At 43.6% G+C, this 18,644-nt stretch overlaps 1 pseudogene; it reads left to right on the top strand.

Annotated features, from left to right (window-relative positions):
* Positions 1–18,644, top strand: part of LOC138646178 (zinc finger protein 850-like) — a 116,456-nt pseudogene that overhangs the window by 29,947 nt on the left and 67,865 nt on the right.

Genomic DNA, 18,644 nt, shown 5'->3' with positions numbered 1-18,644 from the left:
GACTCTCTTAGTACGCTTAGGGCAATCAGAGATAACATGAGCCGAATCACCACAGTAAAAACACAGCCCATTCTGACGTCTGAATTCCTGCCGTTCTATTCTAGTCAAAATCCTATCACATTGCATAGGTTCAGGACTTTGATCAGAGGATACTGCCATATGGTGCACAGCTTTGCGCTCGCGCAGACGCCGATCAATCTGAATGGCTAGAGACATAGATTCGCTCAAACCGGTAGGCGTAGGAAAGCCCACCATAACATCTTTAAGGGTTTCAGAAAGACCTTTTCTGAAAATAGCAGCCAGAGCCTCTTCATTCCATTTAGTGAGCACAGACCATTTTCTAAATTTCTGGCAGTATAACTCTGCTACTTCCTGACCTTGACACAAGGCCAACAGGGTTTTTTCTGCATGATCCACAGAATTAGGTTCGTCATACAATAATCCGAGCGCTTGAAAAAATGCATCTACATTCAATAATGCCAGATCCCCCTGTTTCAAGAGAAAAAGCCCAGTCTTGAGGATCACCACGCAGCAAGGATATGATGATTTTTACTTGCTGAATGGGATCACCAAAAGAACGGGGTTTCAAAGCAAAAAACAATTTGCAGCTATTTTTAAAGTTCAAAAACTTGGATCTGTCCCCAAAAAACAAATCAGGAGTAGGAATTCTAGGCTCTAAAGCCGTAGTCTGGACAATATAATCTTGGATACTCTGGACTCTTGCAGCAAGTTGATCCACACGAGAAAACAAACCCTGAACATCCATGCCAGAGCATATATCCTGCACCACCCAGATATCAAGAGGAAAAAAAGACAAAACAGAGCACAGAAAAAAAAATGGTTCAGAACTTTTTTTTTTTTTTCCTTCTTTTGAGATGCATTTAATTCATTTTTGGCCACTTGTACTGTTATGATGCGGTGTTTTAGGAGCAACATGGAACGAGCTCTGAAGGAAGTGGTATCTGTACTGACCGCAGTCCCTAAGCTCAACACAACACTAGAAGTAGCCGTGGGATGTACCTGTCACTCCCTAGACATCTGGTCACAGCCGGAGAACTAACTACCCCTAAAGATAGAAACAGGAAAGCTATCTTGCCTCAGAGAAAATCCCCAAAGGATAGATTAGCCCCCCACAAATAATAACTGTGAGTGGAGAGGGAAAAGACATACACAGAATGAAACCAGAATGAGCACAGGAGGCCAGTCTAGCTAGATAGATAGGACAGGATGAAATACTGTGCGGTCAGTATAAAACACTACAAAAATCCACACAGAGTTTACTAAAAACTCCAAACCTGACTAAAGGTGTGGAGGGTAAATCTGCTTCCCAGAGCTTCCAGCAAGACAGAATTAATTCATACTGATAAGCTGGACAAACATAGAAAACACAGAACGGATAAGTCCACAAACTGTGGACAGAAAAGCGCAAGCAAGAACTTAGCTTAGCTGAACTAGTCAGGATAACAGGGAAATCCAAAGAGATGTGAATCCAACCAGAAACCATTTACAAGTGGCACAGGCTGAAGGAAAAGCCAAGCTTAAATAGCCGAGCAGAAACGACGATCAGGTGGAAGCAGCTGAAGACGGCTAACTCCAAGGAGCAGCCATACCACTAGAAACCACAAGAGGGAGCCCAAGAGCAGAACTCACAAAAGTGCCACTTACAACCACCGGAGGGAGCCCAAGAGCGGAATTCACAACAGTTTCCCCTCTCTCATTCATTTTTTATTATTGCTGAACATTTTATATTTATACGAGGGATGCGCTGCCGACAGTGAACATTTTTATGCTCGTATAAAATATGCTATCGATGACAAATGTTTTTTGTTAACATTTGATTTTTGTAGTAGACAATGATCAGGAATGAACGTAAGAAAATTTGATTCTGTGTGCAATCATGGTATCATGTAATTGATAATTTAATAAGCTAATAACCCTTTCACCTCGAAGGCGTTTTCACCTTCCTGACCAGGTTAATTTTTTCAATTCAGACCAGTGTCACTTCATAATAGCTATGAAACGCTTCAATGAATCCCAGTGATTCTGATATTTTTTTTTCCTGACATATTGTACTTCAAGATAGTGGTAACATTTGTTCGATATGACTTGTGTTCATTTGTGAAAATTTAGCAGTTTTCAAGCTTTGAATTTTTATGGCTTTTTTTAGGCAACATATCACACTTAAAATGACTTTGAGAGGCCTATTTGTCAGAAAATATGCAAAAGTTACACCTTTCTAAGCACCTCTCGAAGTGTTCAAAACCACATTTGAGAAATTTATTAACTCTTCAGGTGCATCACAGGAATTAGTGCAATGTGGAAGGAAAAAATGAAATTTCTACTTTTTCCCACAAAAATGTTACTTTAGCCCCAAATTTTTATTTTCACAAGGGTAAAAGGAAAAAATTCACCACAAAATCTCTCCAGACCTTATCATCCTCTCCATTGAAAGTGTACTTTCTGATTCCATGGACTTGTAGTTGCTGAACTTGCTGTGCTGAACTTGGAGTTCGTTGTTGCTGCTGGAGATTGTCGTATGCTGTCTTGGGTGTATGCTTTGTTCATTATCCTATTCCCATTTGGTTTGTACATTTCTATCTTTTCTTGTATTCCTCTCTACCTTTGGTGAGTTTTCCGTTTGTAAAGGTACCGTCACACATAACGATATCGTTGCTTTTTGTGACGTAGCAACGATATCGTTAACGAAATCGTTGTGTGACAGCGACCAATGATCAGGCCCCTGCTGGGAGATCGTTGGTCGCTGGGGAAAGTCCAGCACTTTATTTTGTCGCTGGATCTCCCGCTGACATCGCTGGATCGGCATGTGTGACGCCGATCCAGCGATGTGTTCACTGGTAACCAGGGTAAATATCGAGTTACTAAGAGCAGGGCCGCGCTTAGTAACCCGATGTTTACCCTGGTTACCGTTGTAAATGTAAAAAAACAAACACTACATACTTACATTCCCAGTGTCTGGTCATGTCCCCCGCCGTCAGCTTCCCGCACTGACTGAGCGCCGGCCGGCCGTAAAGCAAGAGCACAGCGGTGACGTCACCGCTGTACTTTCCAGCCGGCACTCAGTCAGTGCGGGAAGCTGAAGGCGAGGGACATGACCAGACACCGGGAATGTAAGTATGTAGTGTTTGTTTTTTTACATTTACAACGGTAACCAGGGTAAACATCGGGTTACTAAGCGCGGCCCTGCGCTTAGTAACCCGATGTTTACCCTGGTTACCCGGGGACATCGGGATCGTTGGTCACTGGAGAGCTGTCTGTGTGACAGCTCTCCAGCGACCAAACAGCGACGCTGCAGCGATCGACATCGTTGTCGGTATCGCTGCAGCGTCGCTTAATGTGACGGTACCTTAAGTTGTTTTTTATTCCGGTTTGTGTTGTGTTTATACACCAACATTGCTGTCCCAAACCTCCTGAGGGAGGGGACAGTTTGGGGTATTACAGGAGAACAGTAAGGCTGGTGGCCCAAACCTAGTCACCTTTAGAGGTAACTTTGGAAGCAGGGATAGTTAGGTCTTCAGCCCTAGGGACAATTCAGGGCCCCTTTCCCTAATCATGTACTGTCACGGTGTTACATTTTCTCTGGCCCCACTTTTTGGATCTTGACATGTCAACCTTGTGAGACATCTGCAGGGTTTGAGCTATCGAACCTACAGTCTAAGGTTTCTTCACACCAGACACCTGAACCGGAATCTAAAGCAGCACTCCCGGATAGCTTATTTTTTGGGGGGTGTCAGGATAAATTTATCGCATTCTGGTAAGCCTGTAAGCTCTATTTCATGCTTGGTCCTCGGTTATCTGAGAGTGAGGTACAGAGGGTGGGAATTGTTGTCTCCCTCCTTCAAGGAGACCCTCATCTCCTGGCCCTTCTCATTCCACTCCGACTCCTAGTCACTCCAGTTTGTGTTATGATCTGGTGGCCTAGGAGCAGCATGAGACGTACTCTGGAGAAGGTGGTACCTGTACTGACCGCAGACCCTGAACCTAACACCGCAACTAGAAGTAGCCGTGGGATGTACCTAACACTCCCTAGACACCTCGACACAGCCGGAGGACTAAATACCCCTAGAGATAGAAACGGGAAAACTATCTTGCCTCAGAGAAAATCCCCAAAGGATAGACAGCCCCCCACAAATATTGACTGTGAGAGGAGAGGGAAATGACATACGCAGACTGAAATCAGCATTTAGCAAAGGAGGCCATTCTAGCTAAAAAGAAAGGATAGAACAGAGTACTATGTGGTCAGTATTAAAACACTAGAAAATATCCACCACAGAAAATACAAAATCTCCACATCTGACTAAAGACATGGAGGGTATATCTGCATCTCCAGAGATACCAGCTTGGCTGAAAAAATCCTTACACAGACAAAGCTGGACAAGAAAAAACATGGAAATGTATTGAACAATAAGGCCCACAGCATGTGGACTGCAAAAACAAAACCAGAACTTATCTTTGATGAAAAGAACAGCAAAACAGGAGAGACCAGGCAGGGATGTGAATCCTCCAAAAACAATGGACAACTGGCACTGACTAAAGAATCAAGCAAGACTAAATAGCCCAGTCCTAATTGCAAAAAGTGGACACACCTGATGAATGCTGCGATCCAAAGACAGCAGCACTACCACTCATAACCACCGGAGGGAGCCCAAGAGCAGAATTCACAACAAGTTTGTGGATGGATTTTTCAGGGCTCTTTGCCTCGTTTATGATGACCCGGACCGAGTCTCGGAATCTTAACTACGTAAGATCCAGCAGGGAGACCAACCAGCGGAGGAATTATGTTCAGAATTCCGTAGATGGGCCTCTGACTCCCAGTGGAATGATCCCACCCTTAGGAGTCAGTTTTGTCAGGGCTTGTCTGAATGGTTAAAAGATGCATCTGCGGAGTCCGTCAGATTCACGGCCAGGAACGGAGCCTTATCAAATGCTGTCCGGCAAGCTATCTGGTTAAAAACATGGTCAGGGGATACACAATATGAAACAAGCTGTGTTCCATTCCCTTCTCGGGTGCCATAGTGTTTGGCCCGGTTCTAGATGATATTCTAGAGAAGGCATCAGACAAAAAGATGGGGTTCCCAGAGGATAAGCCAAAAAAGTACCAGCCCTTTCGTAGACCCCCCAGCCCTCCCAGAGGTCAGGCTACAAAGGGAACGGAAAGTCATGCAGGTGTAGCTACCCCAAAGGAGATAGGGGTAAGGGCTCTATCTTTGGTTCAGGGTCAGGAAAACCATGACGCTGTGAGAGTTGGAGGACAACAAAGATCATACTTGGAATGTTGACTAGAGATCTCGGAAAATCAGTGGGAATTAGGGATAATCTCTTCAGATTACAAGATAGAGTTTACCCAGAACCCACCAGGAAGGTTCATTCTAACAAATTCCCATCTCAGGTTTTCCGCTCCCCCAAGTGATCCGATGTTCAGGATTTTCTAAAGATTGGAGCGATAGTTCCGGTTCTTGAGGAAGAAAGGTTCAGAGGCCACTACTCTATTCTCTTCTCTGTCAAAAAAACCCTCAGGAGAAAGTCACACAATATTAAATCTGAAACCCCTAAACCACTGTGCCAGTCACAAAAAATTCAAGATGGAATTAATCGGGTCCACAGTCCCCCTGATAAACAAAGACACGGTAATGTGTACCCTGGATCTACAGAACGCATACTGTCACATTCCCATCCATGCTTCATCTCAATGGTATTTAAGGTTCGCTCTGAGGGTCCAAGGGACAGGACCTTCACTAACAGTTCCGTTGCCTTCCATTCGGTCCAGCTTCAGTGCCCAGAGTGTCCAAACCGCTAGTGACAGAGGTGGTAGCCTATCTAAGGAAGGTAGATATCATAGTTCCCTAGCTGGACGGCTTCCTTATCATAGCCAGCTCCAGGGAAGAGCTTATGCAGCATTGTCAAACCTCAGTCCGCATGCTTCAGATCTAGGCTGGGTGATAAATTGGAGGAAGTCGGTTCTCTCTCCAGAATCCAGGAAAAATTTCCTGGAGTTCTCCTAGACTCTCACCTATGAACATCCTTTTTACCAGCAGAGAAGCAAGCCTCAATATGGGGCAGGATCCGTCAGTTTCAGAGAGCCATTATTCCATCAGAGAGGCGATGAGGATCCTGGGACTGATGACATCCTGGATCCCCTGTGTTCGGTGGAGTCAGTTCCACTCCCGGGGACAATAGGAGACCATTTTATCTGCCTGAGACAGACACCAGCTATCCCTGGATACCGTAATGCCCCTCTACTCCTCATTGAAAAGATCTCTAGTCATTCCAGAAAACCTCCAGATCGTAGTCCCCTGCCTTATTTTCCCCTGCGCGGTGATTACCATCGATGCAAGTCAACTAGGCTGGGGTGGTCATGTGGAAGGAAGATTCTTCCAGGGAACATGGACTCCAGACGTCTGAGCTAGGTCCTCAAATTACAGAGAACTGCACGCGGTATGGGAAGTTCTGCTCCAGGTCCAGTCCGTAGTCAAAAACAGGCATGTGAGAATCCTGTAGAACAACACGACTGTGGCCATCAGGGAGGCCCAAGATATCACTCTCTGCAGCATCTTACAGGTAGAATCTTTAGGCGGGTGGAGAAAACAGTTCTGTTTCTGTTTTAGAGGTTCACCTAGAGGGGTCCCAGAGTCAGGTGGCAGACTTCCTAAGCAGGCAGAGGATATCACCCACAGAGTGGGAGGTGAGTTACAGTGCTTCTGAAACTGATAGTGCCCGTATTGTCCAACACTTTCCAGGAAAGATTCCCCAAACAGCGAAGAAAAGAAGATCACAAAAACGGTGCAGAGTATGCTCCAAGAAGAGAATCCGAAAGGACACAATTTACCATTGTGACACCTGGCCTTTGCATGAAAGATTGCTTCAAAGAGTACCACACATCCACAAATTAATTAAAATTATTTTTACCCTGTTGACACAACACACTTTTATAATCTGATGTACTCAGCACAACTGACACGTAACACCACATTATAAATTAATACTCCAGTAAAACCAAAGGCATTATAATCATTACCATAAAACTATGCCTCTAGATAAATTACTTCAGTGGTTTAGTTTCCAAAATTCCAAAATGGGGTCAGTTGTGGGGGATTTCCACTGTTTAGGCACATCAGGGGCTCTGCAAATGCAACATGACGCCCGCAGACCATTATTCAAAGTCTTTTTTTTATTATTATGACTGCTCTGTGTTCTAAACATCTGAGAAGCACCTGTGGGTTCAAATTCCTCACCACATCTCCACACATCTAGATAGGTTCCTTGAGGGGGTCAAGTTTCCAAAATGGGGTCACTTGTGGAAGGTTTCCACGGTTTAGGTACATCAGAGGTTCTTCAAACTCGACATTGTGTCCGATCTCTTTTCCAGGCAATTTTGTGTTCAAAAAGTCAGATGGTGCTCCTTCCCTTCTGAGTCCTACCGTGTGCCCAGACAGTGGTTTTCCCTCACATATGGGGTATCTTTCAACTCAGGAGCAATTGCACAACAACTTTTGTTATCCATTTTTTCCTGTTACCCTTGCTTAACATAAAAAAATTGGGGCTAAAAGATCATTTTTGTGGAAAAGAGGTGATTTTTTTTTTTACGGTAATTTATTTTCACTGCTCTATGTTATAAACTTCTGAGAAGCACCTGTGGGTTCAAAGTCCTCACCACATGTCTAGATAGGTTCCTTGAGGGGTCTAGTTTCCAAAATGGGGTCCCTTGTGGGGGGGGGTTTACACTGTTTAGGCACATCATGGTCTCTCCAAATAGGACATGACGTCCGCAAATGATTCCAAGAAATTTTACATTCAAAAAGTTTCCACTGTTTAACCCCTTCCCGACCTGTGACACAGCGTATGCGTCATGAAAGTCGGTGCCAATCCGACCTGTGACGCATATGCTGTGTCACAGAAAGATCGCGTCCCTGCAGGCCGGGTGAAAGGGTTAACTCCCATTTCACCCGATCTGCAGGGACAGGGGGAGTGGTAGTTTAGCCCAGGGGGGGTGGCTTCACCCCCTCGTGGCTACGATCGCTCTGATTGGCTGTTGAAAGTGAAACTGCCAATCAGAGCGATTTGTAATATTTCACCTAAAAAAATGGTGAAATATTACAATCCAGCCATGGCCGATGCTGCAATATCATCGGCCATGGCTGGAAATACTAATGTGCCCCCACCCCACCCCACCGATCGCCCCCCCAGCCCCCCGATCTGTGGCCCGCTCCCCTCCGTCCTGTGCTCCGCTCCCCCGTCCTCCTGCCCGCTCCCCCCGTGCTCCAATCACACCCCCCCGTGCTCCAATCAAACCCCCCCGCACTCCGATCCCCCCCCGTGCTCCGAACCACCCCCCCTGCACACCGATCCACCCCCCCTGCACACCGATCCACCCGCCCGCACACCGATCACTCTCCCCCATGCTCCGATCCCTCCCCCCCCGTGCTCCGACGCCCCCCCGTGCCCTGATCTCCCCCCCCTGTGCCCTGATCTCCCCCCCTTATACTTACCGATCCTGGCGGGGTCCCGTCCGTCTTCTTCCCCGAGCGCCGCCATGTTCCAAAATGGCGGGCGCATGCGCAGTGCGCCCGCCGAATCTGCCGGCCGGCAGATTCGTTCCAATGTGAATTTTGATCACTGTGATATAATCTATCACAGTGGTCAAAATAAAAAAACAGTAAATGACCCCCCCCATTTGTCCCCCATAGATAGGGACAATAATAAAATAAAGAATTTTTTTTTTTTTTCACTAAGGTTGGAGTTAGAACTAGGGTTAGGGTTAGGGTTAGGGGTAGGGTTAGGGGTAGGGTTAGGGGTAGGGGTAGGGTTAGGGGTAGGGTTAGGGGTAGGGTTAGGGGTAGGGTTAGGGGTAGGGGTAGGGTTAGGGGTAGGGTTAGGGGTAGGGTTAGGGGTAGGGTTAGGGTTTCGGTATGTGCACACGTATTCTGGTCCTCTGCGGATTTTTCCGCAGCGGATTTGATAAATCCGCAGTGCTAAACCGCTGCGGATTTATGGCAGATTTACCGCGGTTTTTCTGCGCATTTCACTGCGGTTTTACAACTGCGATTTTCTATTGGAGCAGTTGTAAAACCGCTGTGGAATCCGCAGAAAGAAGTGACATGCTGCGGAATGTAAACCGCTGCGTTTCCGTGCAGTTTTTCCGCAGCATGTGTACAGCGATTTTTGTTTCCCATAGGTTTACATTGAAATGTAAACTCATGGGAAACTGCTGCGGATCCGCAGCGTTTTCCGAAGCGTGTGCACATACCTTTAGAATTAGGCTATGTGCACACGGTGCGGATTTGGCTGCGGATTCGCAGCAGTGTTCCATCAGGTTTACAGTACCATGTAAACCTATGGAAAACCAAATCCGCTGTGCCCATGGTGCGGAAAATACCGCACGGAAACGCTGCGTTGTATTTTCCGCAGCATGTCAATTCTTTGTGCGGATTCCGCAGCGTTTTACACCTATTCCTCAATAGGAATCCGCAGGTGAAATCCGCAGTAAATCCGCAGGTAAAACGCAGTGCCTTTTACCCGCGGATTTTTCAAAAATGGTGCGGAAAAATCTCACACGAATCCGCAACGTGGGTACATAGCCTTAGGGTTAGGGTTGGGTTGGAATTAGGGTTGTGGTTAGGGTTAGGGGTGTGTTGGGGTTAGGGTTGTGGTTAGGGGTGTGTTGCGGTTAGGGTTGTGGTTAGGGTTACGGCTACAGTTGGGATAAGGGTTAGGGGTGTGTTGGCGTTAGAATTGAGGGGTTTCCACTGTTTAGGCACATCAGGGGGTCTCCAAACGCAACATGGCGCCACCATTGATTCCAGCCAATCTTTTATTCAAAAAGTCAAATGGTGCTCCTTCCCTTCCGAGCCCCGACGTGTGCCCAAACAGTGGTTTACCCCCACATATGGGGTATCAGTGTACTCAGGACAAACTGGGCAACAATTACTGGGGTCCAATTTCTCCTGTTACCCTTGAGAAAATAAAAAATTGCTTGCTAAAACATCATTTTTGAGGAAAGAAAAATGATTTTTTATTTTCACGGCTCTGCGTTGTAAACGTCTGTGAAGCACTTGGGGGTTCAAAGTGCTCACCACATATCTAGATAAGTTCCTTGGGGGGTCTAGTTTCCAAAATGGGGTCACTTGTGGGGGGTTTCTACTGTTTAGGCACACCAGGGGCTCTGCAAACGCAACGTGACGCCCGCAGACCATTCCATCAAAGTCTGCATTTCAAAACGTCACTACTTGACTTCCGAGCCCCGACATGTGCCCAAACAGTGGTTTACCCCCACATATGGGGTATCAGCGTACTCAGGACAAACTGGGCAACAATTACTGGGGTCCAATTTCTCCTGTTACCCTTGAGAAAATAAAAAATTGCTTGCTAAAACATCATTTTTGAGGAAAGAAAAATGATTTTTTATTTTCACGGCTCTGCGTTGTAAACGTCTGTGAAGCACTTGGGGGTTCAAAGTGCTCACCACATATCTAGATAAGTTCCTTGGGGGGGTCTAGTTTCCAAAATGGGGTCACTTGTGGGGGGTTTCTACTGTTTAGGCACACCAGGGGCTCTGCAAACGCAACGTGACGCCCGCAGACCATTCCATCAAAGTCTGCATTTCAAAAGTCACTACTTCCCTTCTGAGCCCCGACGTGTGCCCAAACAGTGGTTTACCCCCACATATGGGGTATCAGCGTACTCAGGAGAAACTGGACAACAACTTTTGGGGTCCAATTTCTCCTGTAACCCTTGGGAAAATAAAAAATTCTGGGCTAAAAAATTATTTTTGAGGAAAGAAAACGTATTTATTATTTTCACTGCTCTGTGTTATAAACTTCTGTGAAGCACTTGGGGGTTCAAAGTGCTCACCTCACATCTAGATAAGTTCCTTTCGGGGTCTAGTTTCTAAAATGGGGTCACTTGTGGGGGGTTTCTACTGTTTAGCCACATCAGGGGCTCTGCAAACGCAACGTAACGCCCGCAGAGCATTCCATCAAAGTCTGCATTTCAAAATGTCACTACTTGACTTCCGAGCCCCGACATGTGCCCAAACTGTGGTTTACCCCCACATATGGGGTATCAGCGTACTCAGGAGAAACTGTACAACAACTTTTGGGGTCAAATTTCTCCTTTTACCCTTGGGAAAATAATAAATTGCAGGCTAAAAAATCATTTTAGAGAAAATAAAATTTTTATTTTATTTTCATGGCTCTGCGTTATAAACTTCTGTGAAGCACTTGGAAGTTCAAAGTCCTCACCACACATCTAGATTAGTTCCTTTAGGGGTCTAGTTTCCAAAATGGGGTCATATGTGGGGGATCTCCAATGTTTAGGCACACAGGGGCTCTCCAAACGTGACATGGTGTCCGCTAATGATTGGAGCTAATTTTCCATTTAAAAAGCCAATTGGCGTGCCTTCCCTTCCGAGCCCTGCCGTGCGCCCAAACAGTGGTTTACCCCCACATATGGGGTATCAGCGTACTCAGGACAAACTGGACAACAACATTTGCGGTCCAATTTCTCCTATTACCCTTGGCAAAATAGGAAATTCCAGGCTAAAAATCATTTTTGAGGAAAGAAAAATTATTTTTTATTTTCATGGCTCTGCATTATAAACTTCTGTGAAGCACCTGGGGGTTTAAAGTGCTCAATATGCATCTAGATAAGTTCCTTGGGGGGTCTAGTTTCCAAAATGGGGTCACTTGTGGGGGAGCTCCAATGCATAGGCACACAGGGGCTCTCTAAACGCGACATGGTGTCCGCTAACAATTGGAGCTAATTTTCCATTCAAAAAGTCAAATGGCGCGCCTTCCCTTCCGAGCCCTGCCGTGTGCCCAAACAGTGGTTTACCCCCACATATGAGGTATCGGCGTACTCGGGAGAAATTGCCCAACAAATTTTAGGATTCATTTTATCCTATTGCCCATGTGAAAATGAAAAACTGAGGCGAAAAGAATTTTTTTGTGAAAAAAAAGTACTTTTTCATTTTTACAGATCAATTTGTGAAGCACCTGAGGGTTTAAAGTGCTCAATATGCATCTAGATAAGTTCCTTGGGGGGTCTAGTTTCCAAAATGGGGTCATTTGTGGGGGAGCTCCAATGTTTAGGCACACGGGGGCTCTCCAAACACGACATGGTGTCCGCTAACGATGGAGATAATTTTTCATTCAAAAAGTCAAATGGCGCTCCTTCCCTTCCGAACCTTACCATGTGCCCAAACAGTGGTTTACCCCCACATGTGAGGTATCGGCGTACTCATGAGAAATTGCCCAACAAATTTTAGGATCCATTTTATCCTGTTACCCATGTGAAAATGAAAAAAATTGAGGCTAAAAGAATTTTTTTGTGAAAAAAAAGTACTTTTTCATTTTTACGGATCAATTTGTGAAGCCCCCGGGGGTTCAAAGTTCTCACTATGCATCTAGATAAGTTCCTTGGGGCGTCTAGTTTCCAAAATGGGGTCACGTGTGGGGGAGCTCCAATTTTTAGGCACACGGGGGCTCTCCAAACGTGACATGGTGTCCGCTAAAGAGTGGAGCCAATTTTTCATTCAAAAAGTCAAATGGCGCTCCTTCCCTTCCAAGCCCTGCCGTGCGCCCAAACAGTGGTTTACCACCACATATGAGGTATCAGCGTACTCAGGACAAATTGGACAACAACTTTCGTGGTTCAGTTTCTCCTTGTACCATTGGGAAAATAAAAAAAATGTTGCTAAAAGATAATTTTTGTGACTAAAAAGTTAAATGTTCATTTTTTCCTTCCATGTTGCTTCTGCTGCTGTGAAGCACCTGAAGGGTTAAAAAACTTCTTGAATGTGGTTTTGAGCACCTTGAGGGGTGCATTTTTTAGAATGGTGTCACTTTTGGGTATTTTCAGCCATATAGACCCCTCAAACTGACTTCAAATGTGAGGTGGTCCCTAAAAAAAATGGTTTTGTAAATTTCGTTGTAAAAATGAGAAATCGCTGGTCAAATTTTAACTCTTATAACTTCCTAGCAAAAAAAAATTTTGTTTCCAAAATTGTGCTGGTGTAAAGTAGACATGTGGGAAATGTTATTTATTAACTATTTTGTGTCACATAACTCTCTGGTTTAACAGAATAAAAATTCAAAATGTGAAAATTGCGAAATTTTCAAAATTTTCGCCAAATTTCCGTTTTTATCACAAATAAACGCATAATTTATTGACCTAAATTTACCACTAACATGAAGCCCAATATGTCACGAAAAAACAATCTCAGAACCGCTAGGATCCGTTGAAGCGTTCCTGAGTTATTACCTCATAAAGGGACACTGGTCAGAATTGCAAAAAACGGCCAGGTCATTAAGGTCAAAATAGGCTGGGTCATGAAGGGGTTAAGCACATCAGGGGATCTTCGAACGCGACATGGTGTCCAATCTCAATTTCAGTCAATTTTGCATTCAAAAAGTAAGACTGTGCTTCTTCCCTTATGAGAAAATACACCAAAGAGAACAAAACAATATCATAATCACTATGTCATAATCACTGTGTGATCTAGCCTCTTAGACCCACTCTAAGCAATTGCATGCTAATTTTCATTGTGATTTATGACTATGACTACCATGGTCAGGGATAGCTATTGAGACTAAAAGGCTGGAGGGACTGCCCCAATATAAACATTCCCTACTACCAACGTTGAGAGGGGGCGCCGCATCGAACTTTAGGGTGCCAACCGCTGGTAGGTAGGACTACAACAAATAAGGGACCTACTAGGGTCAGTATAGGATTGACACTATACCCCACTCAATCCCTGCTTTATAATTGTCGTTTTTTTGACGTTCCCTCCCCTATCTAAAGGGCTTGGGAGGTGTTTTCTAGAACTTTTCTTATGAATGATTGTATAATTACTCTTAATTTAAATAAAGTTAAATTTTATAGGGTCTTTTATTCTCTTTGGTGTATTTGTTCTGAATATTTACCCATTAAATATTACATTGTTTTCTCCTTCCCTTAAGAGCCCTGCCATGCACCCAAACAGTGATTTTCCACCACATATGTAGTATCTGTGTACTCAGGAGAAATTGCACAACAACTTTTGGGGTCCATTTGCTCCTGTTACAAATGTGAAAATAAAAAATTGGGGCTAAAAGATCATTTTTGTGACTAAAAAGTTAAATGTTCATTTTTTCCTTCCACGTTGCTTGAGTTACTGTGAAGCATGTAAAGAGTTAATAAATAGTGATGAGCGAGTATACTCGTTGCTCGGGTTTTCCCGAGCACTCTCGGGTGCTCTTCGAGTATTTGTGACTGCTCGGAGATTTAGTTTTCCTTGCCGCAGATGCATGATTCGTGGCTACTAGACAGCTTGATTACATGTGGGATTCCCTAGCGACCAGGCAACCCCCACATGTACTCAGGCTGGCTTGCAGCCGTGAATCATGCAGCTGGGTCAACAAAAACGAAATCTCCGAGCAGTCACAAATATTCGGAGACCACCCGAGCGTGCTCAGGATAATCCGAGCAACGAGTATACTCGCTCATCACTATTTACCCCTTCACGACATGTCCCGTACTACTAGTACAGCGCATGTCAAGTCTCCCCCTTTGATGTGGGCTCCGGTGGTGAGCCCACATCAAAGTCGCGACGTGTCAGCTGTTTTATACAGCTGACATGTGCGCACAATAGCGGTGGGTGAAATCGCAATTCGCCCGCCGCTATTAACCAGTTAAATGCCGCTGTCAAACGCTGGCAGCGTCATTTAACCAGTGCTTCCGGCCACGCGGCCGGAAATGAGCGCATCGCTGACCCCCGTCACATGATTGGGGGTCAGCGATGCGTCAGGATAGTAACCATAGAGGTCCTTGAGACATCTATGGTTACTGATGCCGGTTTGCTGTGAGCGCCACCCTGTGGTCGGCGCTCATAGCAAGCCTGCAATTCAGCTACATAGCCAGCGATCTGATGACCGCTGCTATGTAGCAGTGCCGATCCAGTTGTGCCAGCTTCTAGCCTCCTATGGAGGCTATTGAAGCATGGCAAAAGTAAAAAAAAAATATTTTAAAAAATATGAAAAAAATATAAAAGTTTAAATCACCCCCCTTTCGCCCCATCCAAAATAACACAATTAAAAAAAAAATCAAACCTACACATATTTGGTATCGCCGCGTTCAGAATCGCCTGATCTATTAATAAAAAAAAAACATTAACCTGATCGTTAAACAGCGTAGTGAGAAAAAAATTAAAAACGCCAGAATTACGGTTTTTTTGGTCGCCGCGACATTGCATTAAAATGCAATAACGGGCGATCAAAAGAACGCATCTGCACAAAGTGGTATCATTAAAAACGTCAGCTCGGCATGCAAAAAATAAGCCCTCTCCTGACCCGAGATCCCGAAAAATGGAGGCGCTACGGGTATTGGAAAATGGCGCAAGTTTTTTTTTTTAGCAAAGTTTTGAATTTTTTTTCACCACTTAGATAAAAAATAACCTAGGCATGTTTTGGTGTCTATGAACTCGTATTGACCTGGAGAATTATAATGGCAGGTCAGTTTTAGCATTTAGTGAACCTAGCAAAAAAGCCAAACAAAAAACAAGTGTGGGACTGCACTTTTTTGCAATTTCACCACCCTTGGATTTTTTTTTTCCCGTTTCCTAGTACAAGACATGGTAAAACCAATGGCGTCGTTCAAAAGTACAACTCTTCCCTCAAAGATAAGCCCTCACATGGCCAAATTCACGGAAAAATAAAAAAGTTATAGCTCTGGTAAGGAGGGGAGCGAAAAATAAAAACGCAAAAACGAAAAAGGGCTGCGGCGTGAAGGGGTTAATACACTTATTGAATGTTTTGAGCATCTTGAGGGGTGCAGTTTTTGAAATAGCGTCACTTTGGGGTATTTTCTGTCATATAAACCCTTCCAAGTCACTTCAAATATGATGTGGCCCCTAAAAAATAAAAAAAGGTGTTGCAAAAATGAGAAATCGATGGTCAACTTTTAACCCTTAGAACTTCCTAACAAAAAAAAAATTGTTTAATTGTGCTGATGTAAAGTAGACATGTGGGAATTTTTATGTGATAACTATTTCGTGTGACCTGACTCCCTGATTTAAGGGAATAAGAATTTAAAGTTCGAAAATTGCTAAATTTTCAAACGTTTCGCTAAATTTCCTATTTTTTTTTTTCAGAAATAAGTGCAAGTCATATCGAATAAATTTTACCACTGTCATGAAGTACAATATGTTTTGAGAAAACATTCTCAGAATCGCTAACATCCGTCTGTTGAAGTGTTCCAGAGCTATTGCCTCATAAAATGAAAAACAGTGGCCTTGTCAGGAAGGGGAAAACAGGCTTCGGGATTAAGGGGTTAAATATGTATTTATAGGTATATATTTTTTATTTTGTATTTTTTTTTTCATACTTTAATAAAATTAAAAAAAATTCTCTTTGCTCATCTATTGGACTTTAGCTTTTTTTTTAACCCTGATCACTGTTATAATACATTGCAATGCATTACAGCTTCAGTTATACACTGACCCAAGCTCCATAGACCTTGCTATTACCATGGTCTTTGGAGCTTGTTGTAGCCTGGTGACCCAGATGTCGTCATGATGACCCCGGTCACATCTTTTTGTGTTCTAAATGCTGCGATCAGTATCGATAGCAGCATTTAGGGGGTTAAATTGCCACTTACTGCTGGGTCTCGGCTTTATGTAGAACATTGCTATATACCTTACAATTTGTATGGAATTTTATACTTTTACTTTTTCTTTTTTTTTACATGTTTAAGTTTCAGATATAGATGAATGTAATTTTTAAGTTTACTTTGTTCTTGGCAGATGATTGGACCAACAGCTCTGCAGGAAATCTGATGTCTTCGTATTTTAAAGCAGAAGATGATAGCTTCAAACAAGAAGCATGTGAAGAGCATAGCAACTCTGCAGGACATCTGATATCTTTGTATTTTAAAGCAGAAGATGATAGCTTCAAACAAGAAACATATGAAGAGCATAGCAACATCTCAGATATACCCTCATCCCTTGATATCAAAGAACTATCACCTGACCCTTCTAAAGTACTATCTCCTAATTCATCAAAGACTTTTAAGCAAAATAAAAGAGAGCCCACAAGAAAGAAGACAATTTCATGCTCAGAATGTGAGAAATGTTTTACAAATAAAAGGAATCTTGCTACACATAGAAAAATTCACACAGGAGAGATGCCATTTTCATGCTCAGAATGTGGGAAATGTTTTACTTATAAATCTCATCTTATTATACATGAGAGAATTCACACCGGAGAGAAGCCATTTTCATGTTCAGAATGTGGCAAATGTTTTACTAAGAAATCTCATCTTATTAGCCATGAGATTGTTCACACCGGAGAGAAGCCATTTTCATGCTCAGAATGTGGGAAATGTTTTTCTTACAAATCAGTTCTTGTTAACCATAAGAGAATTCACACTGGAGATAAACCATATTCATGTTCAGAATGTGGGAAATGTTTTATTAAAAACTCACATCTTGTTAGCCATCAGGGAATTCACACAGGAGTGAAACCATTTTCATGCTCAGAATGTGGTAAATGTTTTACATATCAATCAACTCTTTTTGCACATCAGAAAATTCACGCAGAAGGAAAGCCATTTTCATGCTCAGAATGTGAAAAATGTTTTACTAGTAAATCTCATCTCATTATACATGAAAGAATTCACACCGGAGAGAAACCATTTTCATGTTCAGAATGTGGCAAATGTTTTACTAAGAAATCTCATCTTACTAGCCATGAGATTGTTCACACCGGAGAGAAGCCATTTTCATGTTCAGAATGTGGCACATGTTTTACTAAGAAATCTCATCTTACTAAACATGAAAGACATCACACCGGAGAGAAGCCATATTCTTGTTCGGAATGTGGGAAATGTTTTTCTTACAAATCAGTTCTTGTTGTACATGAGAGAATTCACACAGGAGAGAAGCCATATTCATGTTCAGAATGTGGGAAATTTTTCACAGATAAATCATCTCTTGTTACACATCAAAGAATTCACACTGGAGAGAAGCCATTTTCATGTTCAGAATGTGGGAAATGTTTTTCTAACAAAGGCGAGATTTTTGTACATAAGAGAATTCACACTGGAGAGAAGCCATATTCATGTTCAGAATGTGGGAAATGTTTTATTAAAAAATCACATCTTGTTAGCCATCAGAGAACTCATAGTCGGAAGAAGCCATTTTAACCCCCTAGTGACCAAGCATAAATATGACATGTATCACATTATTGTGGTCAAAATAATTTAACATATCCAGACACATTGTACTTTATTAACTTTGGGTGTGGTGGGTTCCCCCGGGTTATATCCTCAAGGTAACTATACCATTTGTATACCTATGTCCATTTAACCCCTTTCTGACGTCTGACTGGATAGTACGTCCAACGTCAGAAGCCCCGCTTTGATGTGGGTTCCGGCGGTGAGCCAAGTCAAAGCCGCAACATGTCAGCTGTTTTCAACAGCTGACATGTGCCTGTAATAGGCACGGGTGGAATTGCGATGCGCCCGCACCTATTAACTAGCTACTTGACGCTGTCAAACTCTGACAGCGGCATTTAACAAGCGCTTCCAGGCATAGGGCCAGAAATACGCGCACTGTAAACCCCCCGTCACGTGTCTCCTGAAGACCTCTGTGGTTG

The sequence above is a fragment of the Ranitomeya imitator genome, chromosome 7 (assembly GCF_032444005.1).
Source record: "Ranitomeya imitator isolate aRanImi1 chromosome 7, aRanImi1.pri, whole genome shotgun sequence".
In the NCBI taxonomy this organism is placed as follows: domain Eukaryota; kingdom Metazoa; phylum Chordata; class Amphibia; order Anura; family Dendrobatidae; genus Ranitomeya; species Ranitomeya imitator.
The sequence above is the reverse complement of the archived record's forward strand: the minus strand, read 5'-3'. Positions and strand labels throughout refer to the sequence as shown.